Raw genomic sequence first — 14,884 nt, forward strand, 5'->3', positions numbered from 1 at the left:
CGATTTTTGTCTTGCCCTTGACCTCGGATCCTTCCAGGAGGCGGTTGAGAGGCGCGAGTGTTTCCGCCGCGTGTTTGATGAATTTTCGGTAGAAATTTATCGTACCGAGAAAATTGCGCAGGCCCTTAATGTTTTCAGGCTTCTTGAGGTTGGTGATCGCGTCGACGCGTTCAGGTAGCGGTTTAATGCCTTGCGCGTTGACTGCGTGACCGAGGAATTTTACTTCCGTTTGACCGAGACACGATTTCGCGGCGTTTATGACGAGTCCGTACCGTCGGAGGCGTTCGAACACGATGCGGAGATGTTCTCGGTGTTGTTGCGCGTCTCGCGAGGCGACGAAGATGTCGTCGATGTACACGAACACGAATGGGAGATCGCGGGTGACGTCGTCCATGAACCGTTGGAAGGTTTGCGCGGCGTTTCGAAGTCCGAATGTCATGAACGGGAATTCGAAGAGACCAAACGGAGTGATGATCGCGGTCTTCGGGACGTCTTCGGGCGCGACGGGTATTTGGTTGAATGCGCACACGAGATCGATGACGGAAAATATTTGGCAACCGTGACAGTTCGCGCAAAAATCTTCCAGATAACGTACGGGGTAGCTATCGGGCGTCGTGCGAGCGTTGAGACGACGGTAGTCACCGCACGGGCGCCATTCGCCGGATTTCTTGGGCACGAGGTGGAGAGGAGACGACCAGGGGCTGTCGGAGCGGCGCGCGATGCCCAGCTTAATTAATTTCTCGAACTCCTCTTTCGCGATTTTCAAACGATCCGACGCGAGACGACGTGCTTTACTCGAGACTGGAGGTCCGTCCGTCGTTTTTATGTAATGATACGTGTTGTGTTTAACGTCACGGACGGCTCCGTCTGGTTTAACGATATCGGGGAACTCGGCGATTATTTTTTCGAATTGCGGCGAGTTGTCGCAAGAGATGACCTTGACCGAGGCGTGATCGATGTGCGCGATCGAGCCTAGCGATGTGAGCGTTGTCGTGGTGTCGATAAGGCGGCGGCCTTTTAAATCTACCGCAATCCCGAAGTGGCTCAGGAAATCTGCGCCGATTAAGGGACGCGTGACGTCTGCCACGACGAAACGCCATGACAGGTCTCTGCGTAAACTGAGGTCGAGTGTCATTGTGGTCCAGCCGAAGGTGTCAATAGGCGAGCCGTTTGCGGCGCGTAATTGATAACCTGTCCTTGCTTTCCGCGCGGGGGCTCCTCCGGGGGGGATTACCGAGAGATCAGATCCCGTGTCCACCAAAAATTGCGTTCCAGTGGGTCTGTCTTTTACGAAAAGGCGGCTGGGTTGCGCGAGGGAATCGGTTTCAGCCATTAACGACTCCCGCTGGCGTTTCCCGGAAATTTACATCCCGCTGGGAAGCACTTCTTCGCGGAATTGCCGAATTTCTTGTGGTACCAACATATGTTCGATGTTGGTGAGAGTCCGCGTGTACTCGACTTGCTGCGTGAACGGCTACGCGAGCGTTCTTTTTTCTTGCTCGTTTTGTTTTGATTGCGGCGGCCTTGGTTTCATAGCTGTTCGACTTGACGTGTGAGTGCGGCTATTTGAGCTTCGAGGCTTGATACCGCCGAAACATTATTGCCTTTGTTTACTTGCTCGTGTACGCGATCGGCTGTCTCGCTTAGCTCGGTGAGCGTTAATTTGTTTTGTGCCACGAGGCAAATTCTAATATTTTCGGGGAGATGTGATAGCCAACGCGCTTTAAGAATTTCCTCGTCTATGTCAGGGACGAGGCTACGCAGATGGCGTAAATGCGCTGATGGTGTGCGGTCACCAAGGCTTTCGCGGTCGAGGAGCTGTAAAATTTTTGCTTCTCTCGATTGAGAAAAACGCGCGATCAATGCTATTTTTAGCGCTTGGTACGGAAGGGTTACCGGGGGCGTGACGATAAGATTTTCTACCTCCGCGGCGTAACGCGTTGGTATGTTCGATATCGTGTGGTAGTATCGGCCGATTTCCGTTACAATACCTTGCGTTCGAAATTGCGCTTCCTGTTGCGCGAACCAGAGCGCTGGTCGTTCGGGGCAAAATGGCGGCACCCTGAGCCTTACGGGGTTCGGCGTCAGGGCCGGCGGTTGATCACCCTGCATTTCGTTTAGCGTTGACTCTCCTTGGCTCGGTTCTTGGTCTTCTCCCGGTCCTGTTCCTGAGTCTTCCAGAGCGTCCTGGTATATCATTCGCGTGTGCTTCGCACTGCAGCACGAGAGGGGTTTCACTCACTGATTAAGCACTCAAGGTGTCTATGAATTCACTCACGCAGCACAACGTCTCTGGGTGCTCAGCCATGCGCGAGCGGTGAGGAAAACACGCGGACACTCGTGAAAAGCAGCAAAAATAAATTTTATGCGCGCACTACCACTTGGAGTCTCCGCCTTTGCGGTGGAAGCGAATAATAAGCGCGGCGAAAAGTTTTTGGAGTCGATTTCTCAGCGCGCTAAGGGCACACTCGGCGTGGCGCGCGGGCGCGGGAAAAGAATCGCGAGAAACCGGCAGAAATATTCACGCGAGTGCAAAACGTTTCTATATCACGTCGGGGTCACCAATGTGGGATCTGAATTACTGGGATCCTACGTATTAAAGCGTGCGATGGGTGAAATATAAAAGGATGTTTATTAGGTTTTAGAGGTGCGTGGATACGGAGATCCGGTTATAGCGCGGTTACATTAACGGTACTCTAGCGTGTGTTGATTTTGACTATCTGCGAGGTGATGCGAAGGATCTTCGCTCTCGTTTTTGCCCGCTGGAGTGAGGAAAGCGCGCTGAGGATTATTTCCGAAATTGGGCGATAAACGCCGAGCATTGCCTCGCTCTAATACTAGACCGAGAGCGTGTATGTGGCAGGCGCCACATATATAGATGAATATATATAGAGAACAAATCCAAATTTGGCGCTTCAATACTTAGAAAAGAGAAGCACACCAGAGTGAAAAACTCATTTGGAGAAAATCTGTGAAAATCATTGTAATATACAAAACTTTTATATATGTAGCGGGACAATTTCTTGAAACTATACATGCAATGCGCATGCGCAAGTTTTATCGGCTGCACGGGCAGGCTGGCCACTCAGAGTTTCAGCTGTCAAACTCTGTTTCTGGCGTCGATGCAGTTCATACGAATTTTTAAGGTTAGAATCTCAAACAGTCGAGATAGTGACTCGGAAAGTTAATGCTAATGCTCTTTGAAAATTGGCTATATTCGACTATAATGAGAAATCTGTTTGAATGTTGGGTGCTTGGAAGAAACGCAGCAGATAGGTGGGAACACTTTATTTGATCACTTTTATTATTATGTTCTTTAGAAATAACAATGAAATTTTTCTGTCAACAGGTGATACGGCCAAAATAATTGCATCTCTAATATCTACTGTTAACTGCCTATTCAATTTATCACACGTACAATGATCATCGCCACTTTCAAGCAACTAAGCAACTTTCTCACTCTCTTGTGATTTCAGGCGGTAATATTGAATTTTATCACTTTTGAAAATGGGACATTAAACCTAGTGTTCAAGAAATTTGAATATCATACTATCTGTAACAGAACTGTGAATCTTTCTTTTTCTAGAAAATAGTTCAACAAAATTTACAACTAGTCGATAGTCAATGTATTTTTAATGATGTTTTACTGATGTTCAATTTAATAAATGAAGGGAACCTAATACTCAAATTGAAAATTCAAGTAATATTGGATTTATTAAAATAATTTCTGTATTTCATGTTAGTGCGGTTCGAAACAAAGAAAATCTAATCGGAAGCGTAGAACTCAGGAACGTAAATCACATCCTGTGACACGAATTGAAAATCAACTTTCTCAAAATGCGCACAATTACCTTCAAGGACAATCATGTTTTACAGTAATGTCAGAACATTATTACGAGGATATTGACTTATCGGATTCATGATTGTACCCCTTGATCTATCAAAATGAATAAATATCTAATTTTCAACGAAGTTCATGAAGACTTTTTTTTCCAAATAATGTAATCCGATACAATATCTTGTTCATAGTCCTCCGAACATCACTTTGTAACAAGAATATTTGGAAAGAGTCCCTTTGTCGCAGGAACCATTATAAAATTCTTGGTTTTCAATTCGTGCTACTGAGTAACTTCTGCGTTTCAGGTTCCATTTCCGAACTCAAAATGAGATTTTTTTTGCTCCAGACAATGCTAACATGAAATGCAGAAATAATTGCGGTAAATGGAGATTCACAAGCTTTCAGTCTTAGCGTAGAACCCTATGAAAAGTGTAAAATTGAATTTGGTTTTGAGTTATCGTGCAACTAGCTAGCCAGATGACACTGTCAACTAAAATTAAATTTAAAGACACTTTTAACTAAAGTTATTCAACAATTCTTGATTTAGATTGATTCAGTTTGCCTAGCAAAATTCAACCCCACAATTTAATTGAGGACTTGAAAAACTATTTATCTGAAGTTAATGCCAAAGAGAGTAAAAGTAAGCTTCAAAATAAGATACCAAATTGAACAGCATAAAGATTGAAAAACAATGCTGGTTTGACGTGGGGGTGGGAGTGTACTGAGCGGTGGTAGTTGATGATTAATTAAATAATCAAGCTCCCACGTAACGACAATGAATAAAACTTAAACTTAAAAAAAGACCTACCTTTCGATAAGCCGGTAATTTGTAGGATCGTGTCGCTATAGTCCTGTACAGGTTTGTGAGGATTGTTCAAATTGTTGAGACAATTTTGTAATAATGAAAATGGGAAAAAGGTCGTTCAAAATGAATGGTTTGATATGATTCAACTGGTAAAAGATAAAGTATTGTAACGTACTTTGACGTTACGGACAATAAATATGGATCCGCGAGTTTAATTATAAAGTCAAAAGAAATCAAGAGCGTGAATAAAATATTGTGAAAATGCTTTAATGCGTGATATGTGTTTCTCGTTTAAAGTCTGAAACAAGACTGTTTTTGCAATAATGTTGGTTGACGCAGCAACCTTATTCTTTTGAAAGACATAAGAGGTTTATAAACGTCTTTTATCTATGCTGACTACTAGATCATTAAAGAGGGGGCAAAACGGGTGATTTCACCCTTTGTAACACTACTCCCCCCCGAGGAAAAGAGTCGTCCCGACTCGGGAAAGGTAAAACAATTATAAAGGTGATCTAGCAGTCAGTGCTCAAAGGTGAGTTGGAGCTGTGGCTCTAAAAATTTAAGAACTCCCTTTTTTACCATCTGGCGTTTGCCCACAGTTTCAAGGTAAACCACAGAAAACCTTGAGCAGATAGTTGAGCGTTAAATAATTTCAAAAATTTATGTGCCTTGTTTTTACAAAGGTAAGTGTTATCTAGTGTTGTGTATCTTCATGAATTTGAAGACATCAAAATCATCCGGATCGTCGTCGAAAAGAAAATTCATTCCTTTTCAGGGAAAATAATCCGGTGAATCAAACACATGAGTTCGACGAGGCGGGAAACCATAAATGGAAGAACTCTGAGTCCTAGGCAACATAAAGGCTGATTCCCTCTGAGAACCGGCACAGGAAACAGGGAAAAGGAATGGGTGACTGAATCCAAGGCTTCTTCAGAGACAGCACACCCTAGAGTTTGGAGGACAAATGTGAGTGGTGGTATAACAATTCAAATTCACTAAGTGAATTTGGGAGAATACACGAATAAAATAAATTAAATATGTATTCAAAAGAAAAGAAACGATCTTATCTGAATCATTTCTGTGTCCTTCTTCAAAATAAGACCATCAGTCATCCTCAGGAATCGGGGAAAGATTGGATGGGCAAAGGCTGTGTCAAGTAACCTGAAAAAGTACTCACAAAAACTGACACTTAAGGTTAATAAAATGTGAAAATCAAGCAATCGCTCATCGACCTTGAAAAATAATCGTGGCTCTATTCACATTTCAAAAGAAACCAAAGCCTGTCCGACACAAAACTCGATTCCAGAGAAGAAGTTTCTAGAAAGAAACAACCGAAGAAAACAAATTTCAAATTGATTAGCAACGCAGAAATAACAAATCATTATAAGAAAAGTTCTCATCGAAGACAGTCTTAGTCAATTGAACAAAATGTCAATCATAAAGACTCCCCCCGTTTCTGCTTTCATCAATGCGGGTGTAATCACTTCGAACTATTCGTGGCAGAACGTAAAAAATATGACGCAGCAAGAATTTATAATTTATTTTGAAAACCAATGGAGGACTCTAAAATGTGGTCAAGGTGAGACCATCAGAGAGAAACACAAAATGGGGCTAGTGTGCTTAAACTGTTGGGTTACTCGGTAAGTTCTCAGGCAAATTTTTAGTTAAAAATATATAAGTTCCCCGTGTCTGATTTATTTCAGCGCGGACATGAAGAACTTCCATGAACACAAAAAAATGCATTTGACCTTCGCGGGAGAAAGCAAAACTTGCCGCGAATGCAGGAAGAAATTATTTGTAACAAGATCCACCGAAGGTTGCAACGATTGCGCAGAAGTTAAGTCTGCTCTCAAGATTATTGCAGAACAAATTTTTGAAAATTGATTTTTTTTTTTTATATGTAACCTCCTGTTTTCACCATTCGTTCCTTTTTTTTTATCTTGTTCTAATGAAGAAAATTGAACTTTGTTTTCCGTCTTTCTCTTAATTAAGAATACTTCTTCATTATTCAAGTCTGAATTAACCCCCGCACATCATAGAAGTACAAAAATCTTTAAAAACTTGATCGGCTGTAGCTTCTGCATTTATAACCAAGACAGAAGCCGATAAATAAGAAAAGGTTTGTTTTACTAGCCAATCTTCATGAACTTCATGAATAGTTCTGAGTAGCTCTAAAGAAATACTCGATTCTTCCTCACGAGAACGGGAACTAACTCGAGCAAAAGAAGTTTCTGGGGAAACTCGCAAATAACTAATCAAATCTACTCTGAGTTCAGACGAGCGAATGAGAAGATCGAAATTTTTCATCAATAAATGAGATTCGAAGTCGCGAAAATTACCCAACCTTCGGCGAGCTTCTACAAAACAATTGCTACTGAATGTCGATCTTTCCATCACCTTTACAGGTAATGAAGTTGTCTGAAGATGTCTATCTAACACAACCATTTGAGCGAAATGCTGAAAATAATAGCAATAACGATCGGGGTCCTGATACATCAAATCTAAAAGATTAATTCCAGCTACATCTCGATATTCCTCAAGAGGTTCCAAAAGTGTACAGACCTGGTGGTCTGCTAAAAACCTCTTGGTGAAAGTTGTTTTTCCGCATCCGATATTTCCTTCAATAATAATCGTAAGCGGTCGAGTTTTACTCAAATGAATTCCGAAAGGTATATTCTTCTCCCAATCGATGACCGACTGTAAAGAAGGCCAAATCGATCACAGTGGTCAAGGGTGTTCGTTTGAAGATCTAACCTCGAAGGATGTTCCTGGTCTTGGAGAGACTGTTCCAGGTTGATCTTCTTCAAATGGAGCAAGACGATCCAAGTGAACCACTTTCTGACGCGAATGAGGAGATCTTTGGATTCTATAAACAACATCATTTATCCGGTTAACCACTAAGTAAGGGCCTTCCCAATTTCTTTGTAGCTTTGGACATCGTCCTTTCTGTCTTCGAGGTTGAAAAAGCCAAACAGAATCTCCAGGATTAAATTTTAAATCTCTGGCTCGAATATCATAACGAGTTTTCAATTTATCTGAAGCCATAGAAATTCTATTCCTAGCAAAGTGATGAATTTCTTCTAAACGTTGTTGTAATAAAAAGGCATAATCTGTTTGATGCTGTCTTTGCACAGGAACAGGGCCTTTCTCTAAATCTGACGGAAGTCGAAGATTTCTTCCAGTAAGCATGAGGGCTGGCGTCTGTTTCGTTGTCTCATGAATCGCAGATCTGTAAGATAAGAGGAAGAAAGGGATCCAGGAGTCCCAGTCTCTCTGATTCTGCTCTACGAAGGACGACAAATACTGTAGCAAGGTTCGATTCAGACGCTCTATCATGCCGTCAGATTGCGGATGCAAAGGAGTCGTACGAGTTTTTCTAACCCCTAAAATCTGAGTAACCTCTTTCAATAAGGTTGACTCAAAATTTCGGCCTTGATCAGTATGAAGTTCTAGAGGAACTCCGTGTCTACAAATAAACTCTTTAACGAATGCCTGTGCTACAGTGGAGGCTTCTTGATCAGCGAGAGGAACCACTTCAGGCCACTTAGTGAAATAATCAGCAATTACCAGAGCATATTTATTTCCAGAATGGGTTAACGGGAGAGGTCCGAGAATATCCATCGCTATCCTTTCAAATGGAGCTCCCACGTTGTAAATTTGAAGAGAGCTTTGTCCCACCGCTTAAGGTCCTTTCTTTGCCGTGCAGATTCGGCATCTTCGGCACCATTCCTCAACGTCCATCCGGCAACGTGGCCAAAAGTAGAAGTTGCGAATTCTGCCCAGAGTTTTATTTGAGGCGAAGTGTCCGCCTGCAGGAGAATCATGATAAAGAGCAAGAATCTCGGGAACTCGTGACCTGGGAACCAAAAGTTGCCACCTGATTTCTTTCAAGTCTGCAGATTCCCATTTTCGGTATAAAATTCCATCAATTAAAAGAATAGAGTCCCATTGAGCCCAATAAATTTTCAAATCTGGCTCAGCTAAGGATATATCCTGCCAATCCGGGCGAGCTTCTGCTTCTTTCCAAGACTTCACTTGATTCAAAGTGTCGTCCTCTTGTTGTGATTTTCTCCATTCCTCCTGGTTATTTTCGAAAGAAATCTTCCGTATTATAAAAGAGGGTTCACGATTTTTCTCTAATCGTGCACATTGTTTACACTCTGGCATTTCCTCGCAGGGTCTTCGAGAGAGAGCATCAGCGTTTCCATGATGAATTCCTGCTCGATGACGAATATCAAAATCGTACTGATCTAGCCTTTCTAACCATCTAGCTACCTGACCTTCAGGAGATTTAAACGAAAGTAGAAGAACCTGAGAGAAGCATGATCTGTACGTAACAAAAATTTCCTACCGTACAGATAATGGTGAAAATGTACTACGGTCTTAACGACAGCTAAAAGCTCTCTACGAGTGACACATTAATTCCTCTCGGTTTTACTCAAAACTCTGCTGAAATAGCTTATCACTCTCTCTTGACCTCCCTGAATTTGTGATAGAACCCCGCCTATTCCTGAAATAGAGGCATCAGTATCTAAAATAAAAGGAAGTTCGACCTCTGGATAAGCTAAAATCGGCGAAGAAATAAGATTTTCTCTTAATTTCTTGAAAGCCTCTTCGCATTCCGGGGTCCAGTCAAAAGGAATCTTGATTCCGGTCAAATGTTGGAGAGGTCTAGCTATACTAGCGAAACCTTTTACAAATCTTCTGTAATACGTACAAAGGCCTAAAAAGCTTTAAATTTGTTCTTTATTCTTAGGTGTCGGCCAAGAAGAAACCTTCTCTATTTTAGATGGGTCGGTCTTCACACCTTGTGCTGAAACGGTATGTCCGAGGAAGCCTACTTCTTTCTGGAACAGATGGCATTTTTTCGGGCTCATTTTCAGACCTGCTTGCTTCAGCCTAGCGAAAACTTGTCTGAGATTTTGAACTTCTTCTTCAAAGTTCTTGCCAAAAACGATTATATCGTCTAAATAAACGAGGCATATTTTGCCCGTAAGCCCATGGAGAACAGCTTCCATCATTCGTTCAAAGGTAGCCGGGGCATTACTCAAACCAAACGGCATAACCTTGAACTGCCATAATCCTCCTAAACCCGTAACAAAAGCTGTTTTTTCTTTATCTAAAGGATCCATTTCGACCTGCCAGTATCCGCTCTGAAGATCTATGGTGCTGAACCAAGTTGCACCAGCTATCAGGTCGAGTGTCTCGTCGATTCTGGGTAGAGGGTAAGAATCTTTCTTCGTTATATCGTTCAGCTTCCTGTAATCGATACAAAATCGTTTGGATCCGTCCTTTTTGTTAACAAGGACGATTGGTGAGGCCCAGGGACTAGACGATGGTTCAATTACATCGTTCTTTAGCATGTCTTCCACAAGCTTCTTTACCTCTTCTCGGGCGTTGAGAGCGAGTCTTCGAGGAGCTTGTTTTATTGGCGAACTCTCTCCGACGTCGATCTTGTGCTTGACAGAAGTACATCGGCCCTTATCACCACTATCTTTGGCGAAAGAATCTATAAATTCTAGCAAAAGAGATTTAAACGATTCTACCTGAGCTGAATTCAACGAAATCGAAGATTTCTCAACAAGGCTCTGTGAATGTGAAAGGAAATGTTTTTGCAAATCATCTTCTGAAAGATCTATTTCCCGAATTCTAGGAGGAGTCCAGTAAATTCCATTTCTATTTGTACAAAGAGTTATTTCGCGATTGTTTGAAGCTAGTGAATTTCTCTTAGTCGAGATAACACAGTCATGAGCTGTAAGAAAGTCTATTCCCAAAATACCTTCATCCTTTATATCTGCTATAAAAACCTTATGCGGAGAGTCGATACACCCAAAAAGGTTAATTTGGACAGTAACCTGTCTCAAAACCGGGGTCGTCTCTCCAGTGGCTGTTCGCAGAGAAAAAGAGGGAACAATCTGGTCATCGGATTTAAAGAGATCTGATCGAACTACGGTTACTTCCGCGCCGGTGTCCATTACCCATAGACAATCGACGCCATTTACAGTACCGCGCGCGTAAAGACCAGACTGTCGTAGACTTCTAATTGAAAACTGTTCTCTAAGAGGGCTTTCACTCCTAACAATCTGCGATGATTTTCGCCCCAACAAATCATCTGGAATTAGTTTTTTGGGTGAGTTCCTGTTGAAGAACTCAACTGAGGATTTGCTTCCCCTATTTCTATATTTTTCTTACGCCAGTTATAAGAGTTTGAATTCGAGCCTTGCATCGGTTCTCTACTAATTTTTTTAATTAGAAAACAATGATTGGCGTCGTGGCCTATTTTTTTACAAAATATACAGGTCAAGCCAGTTTGACTCGTCATGACCGCGTTCTTAATTACACGCTTGTTTTTCTGGTTTTGAAAAGAACCTCGATTTCTTGGTTTAAAATTACTATTGTTATTTTCATTTCTATAATTTTGAGGTTTTGACTCCTCCGAGTGTTCAAAACTTCGTCTTTCTGAGGTGTTTTCGGACACCTCAATCCGACGAAGTTTGCTCAACCCAAAATATTGTTTCCTCATTGCCTCCACCTCGAGGGCTTTGGCCGTTGCCTCCCGCAGAAAAGTGAGACCCGATGTCCCAACGGCCATTTTAATTTCTGGATCATTGATTGCATTTAAGAAAGCTTGTGTTGCTAATAAATTACGAGACGGCTCGTGATCTGGCAAAGCTATACGAGAAAGCCGTTCAATATCTTGACTAAGAGACGCGAGGTCTTCGTCTCGTCCTTGTCTTCTAGTCTGTAACTGAGCCGTGTACAGTTTCGTCAAGTGGTCATTTCCATATCTCAATTTGAGTGCAGAGCTAAGTTTCTCATAGTCGGAAATTTCTTCCTCAGACAATGCCGTTAAAACATTCAAAGCCGGCGTTCGAAGACAAGAGGCAAGACTGTGGGCCCTCATGGCGGAATCCCACTGGTTATGTTTTGCAATCGTATCAAACTGACGTTCATAATCTGCCCATGGAATCTTTCCATCAAAAATTGGCGGTTTTAAAGGATAAAAAGGTTTCTCGTTAATTTGAGAAGCAACCCCAGGAAATCTTGTATTATTTAATTGGCTTAAATGGGAATAACGAGGCTGAACGTGAGGCAAAGGCTCGGAAAAGTCAACCTCATTATTAACTGTTACTCTACCAATTGGGGATTCATCTATTCCCCTAATAAAAGGCACAGACCTTGAGTCTCGTACATCCTGGAACTGTCCTGGATGTTGGATCTGTCGAACAGCGGGAACGGGAACAGGAGAGGGAACAGGAGAGGGAAGCGGAGTAACGACTCTGGAACCTCGTGGGGTGACAGCCGGTTCACCTGAGCCATTCACCTGATGAACAGCCTGAAGAGCTGCCACAGTCGTCCGTAGTAGCTGCCACAGTAGTTCATGTAGACTTGTCTCGGAACTCTCTTGAGCTTCTCTATCTAGCCTGCGCTGTTCCAACTGAGAGGCAATTTCCCTTTCTCGTTGTTCTTGTTCTCTTCTTCGCTGTTCCAACTGAGAGGCAAGTTCTCTTTCTCGTTGTTCTCGTTGATCAAGGAGCAGCTGAAGAAGTTGCTGTTGTTGGCGTTCAGCAACCTCTTGCTGTTGAGACATGATCTTCAGCAGATCAATTTGAGAGATTGTCGAAGGAATTGGATGAGGGTCCACGGAAGGTGATGGAATCGTTTCAGGAACCCGCGGATTCTCCATGATGAAAGGTTCTTCTCCGCTACTTTCCCTTCGACGTGAGCGCGTCAAACGACTGCTGCTCATAGTTTATTTCACGCACTGAATTGACTTAATTGAAAGGAAACTCAAGATCCCGCTTCTGACACCAATATAACGTACTTTGACGTTACGGAAAATAAATATGGATCCTCGAGTTTAACTATCAAGTCAAAAGAAATCAAGAGCGTGAATAAAATATTGTGAAAATGCTTTAATGCGTAATATGTGTTTCTCGTTTAAAGTCTGAAACAAGACTGTTTTTGCAATAATGTTGGTTGACGCAGCAACCTTATTCTTTTGAAAGACATAAGAGGTTCATAAACGTCTTTTATCTATGCTGACTACTAGATCATTAAAGAGGGGGCAAAACGGGTGATTTCACCCTTTGTAACAGTATATTCTGTATGATTTCGTGATTGAAATGTTTGACAACAATGAATGGTGATGATGACATAAAAGCCGAAAGTAACAATTCACAAAGCGTTTGAGTTTATGGAACGATCCACGCCGACGGACGAATTTATATTCAAATGCAGAGAAGCTGCAGAATCACTAAATTTGACCGTTTGCGGGTTTTGGCAGATTATCTGTTATTCTATTTTAAAGGATATCATTATTTGGTACCAGGAACATCTACTCTGAACGATGGTTACAACTAACTGGTCGTGATTATTCGATATTGTATCTCTCTTTTTAGAATATCTTAAATCAATTATATATCCTGTTGTTAATTCTTGTTGGTTAAATATTGCAAACAGTAAGTATGATTTAATTGGGGGTAGTGAAGCTAGCCACCAAATCTAGACTTGCTTTTAAATGAATATTACTGAAGTAAATTTTGATTATAAAGGTGAAACAAGAATTCGTTCAATTTTGAAGATTAACACTCGGATTGACTTATCTTTAGGTGAATCGGTTGACGAGATTGAGAGCCGTCGGATCGTGTCGGTCTGCGTCAGTAGAATTCTGGACCAGGGCCTCACCTCAAGTTCAAAAGAGTTGATGAATCGAACGATGTTGAACGTCGGTCACTTAGTCTTTGTGGATTTAGAATGATATCTTACTATCGATAGCTATAGTTGAAAGTGTAAATTTGCTAATTTTGATGTATGTTAAAAATGATTCCAAAGATTATTTATTAAAAATGATAGTGTAGTTATTATTATCAGCACTTAAAGTTACCTGATTCGGTTGAATCAGGGCCAAACGCAATTTAATTACGGAAAATGGAATGGCATAAAAATGTTTATTCTCGAAATGACGAGATTTAGTAAAGCACAGAAAAGACGGAAACGTAGAAGATAGTGAGTCTTTTGCAGCTAACAGAATAACGGAATGCTCGAATGTGACAAATTAGCTCGAGACTTTAGGCCGGTCACAACTAAGATTTTCCGAACGCTATTATTGCTCAAGAAGGGCTGATACGGGTTGACGTCCACGCACCTTGCGACTTGACAGACGAAAGACGCGGCTTCTTGGGCCCGAGGGTCCAAGGAGCTGCAGTTGTCACAAGTTACAACGGTAATTAGCCAATGAGGTGCGAGGGCGACCTCCTGGTGCCCAAATCCACATGGTCAGCGTTACTTCATGCTCTTCGACGGTGTTCCGACGATTCTCAATCTCGTCGGTGACACATTAAAAATATGAACAAGCGATATTCATATACAACGTTCACACATTCATTCATACATCCTAATAAGTAATCTATTTTAATTTGGTGTTTCCAAAGGTAGTGGTTTATGAGTAAGAATTTCTTCTCTGCATGCACGATGTAAGGAGACTGTAGTGTGTAGATGTTTATGTTTACCCTTTTCAATCCTTTGCTTCCGATAAGAAGCACGTAAGACGGCAATGCCGTCTAATAAATGAGATGCGGGTGTGCAAATCATTAATCTACGAGAGAATTTTGTTGAGAATATGTAAATTTGAACAACTGGTGAATTTGAAAAATTAACGACGGAGCCAGGAATCGAACCTGGAATCTAGCGATGCTTTACCGGAGACTTACTCCACTAGACCACCTAGTCGCCCTGACTCTGTTGTCATTAATTTCTCTCATAACCAGTGAGTTCAAATTTGTTTTCATGTGCCCGATTTGTATGAGTAAGAATTTCTTCTCTGCATGCACGATGTAAGGAGACTGTAGTGTGTAGATGTTTATGTTTACCCTTTTCAATCCTTTGCTTCCGATGAGAAGCCCGTAAGATAAGGTAGTGGTTTATCCTAGTTATTGGTTAAAGTTTCAACTTAAAAAGAGGGATATTTCCAGACTGAGCGCTACTGATGCCAATTCAGCAATCCCTTATCTCCATTCTTGGTGCCTGTAAAATAGACGAAAGTCGAATTTTATGATAGGGATCATTGTTGGTCTCTACGTGACTTTTGCCGGAAGGGGTGGAACTCGCCGTGATTAGAACACGAAATTTTGATGAAATAATATCTGTGCATTGAAGAAATTGAAGAAATGAAATAAAATGGAATTTTGAAAAAGGTACGCCAAGGCGGTACGTCGGGGTGTAACACTGGTCAATATTAA

The 14,884-nt window shown here is 41.8% G+C and overlaps 1 protein-coding gene across 2 annotated transcripts in view; it reads left to right on the forward strand.

Moving 5' to 3' along the window:
- LOC124309248 (regulating synaptic membrane exocytosis protein 1) overlaps positions 1-14,884 on the forward strand; it is a 1,429,783-nt gene that overhangs the window by 824,037 nt on the left and 590,862 nt on the right. The gene's annotated exons all lie outside the window — the stretch shown is intronic.

This window comes from Neodiprion virginianus, chromosome 7 (genome assembly GCF_021901495.1).
Source record: "Neodiprion virginianus isolate iyNeoVirg1 chromosome 7, iyNeoVirg1.1, whole genome shotgun sequence".
NCBI lineage: Eukaryota > Metazoa > Arthropoda > Insecta > Hymenoptera > Diprionidae > Neodiprion > Neodiprion virginianus.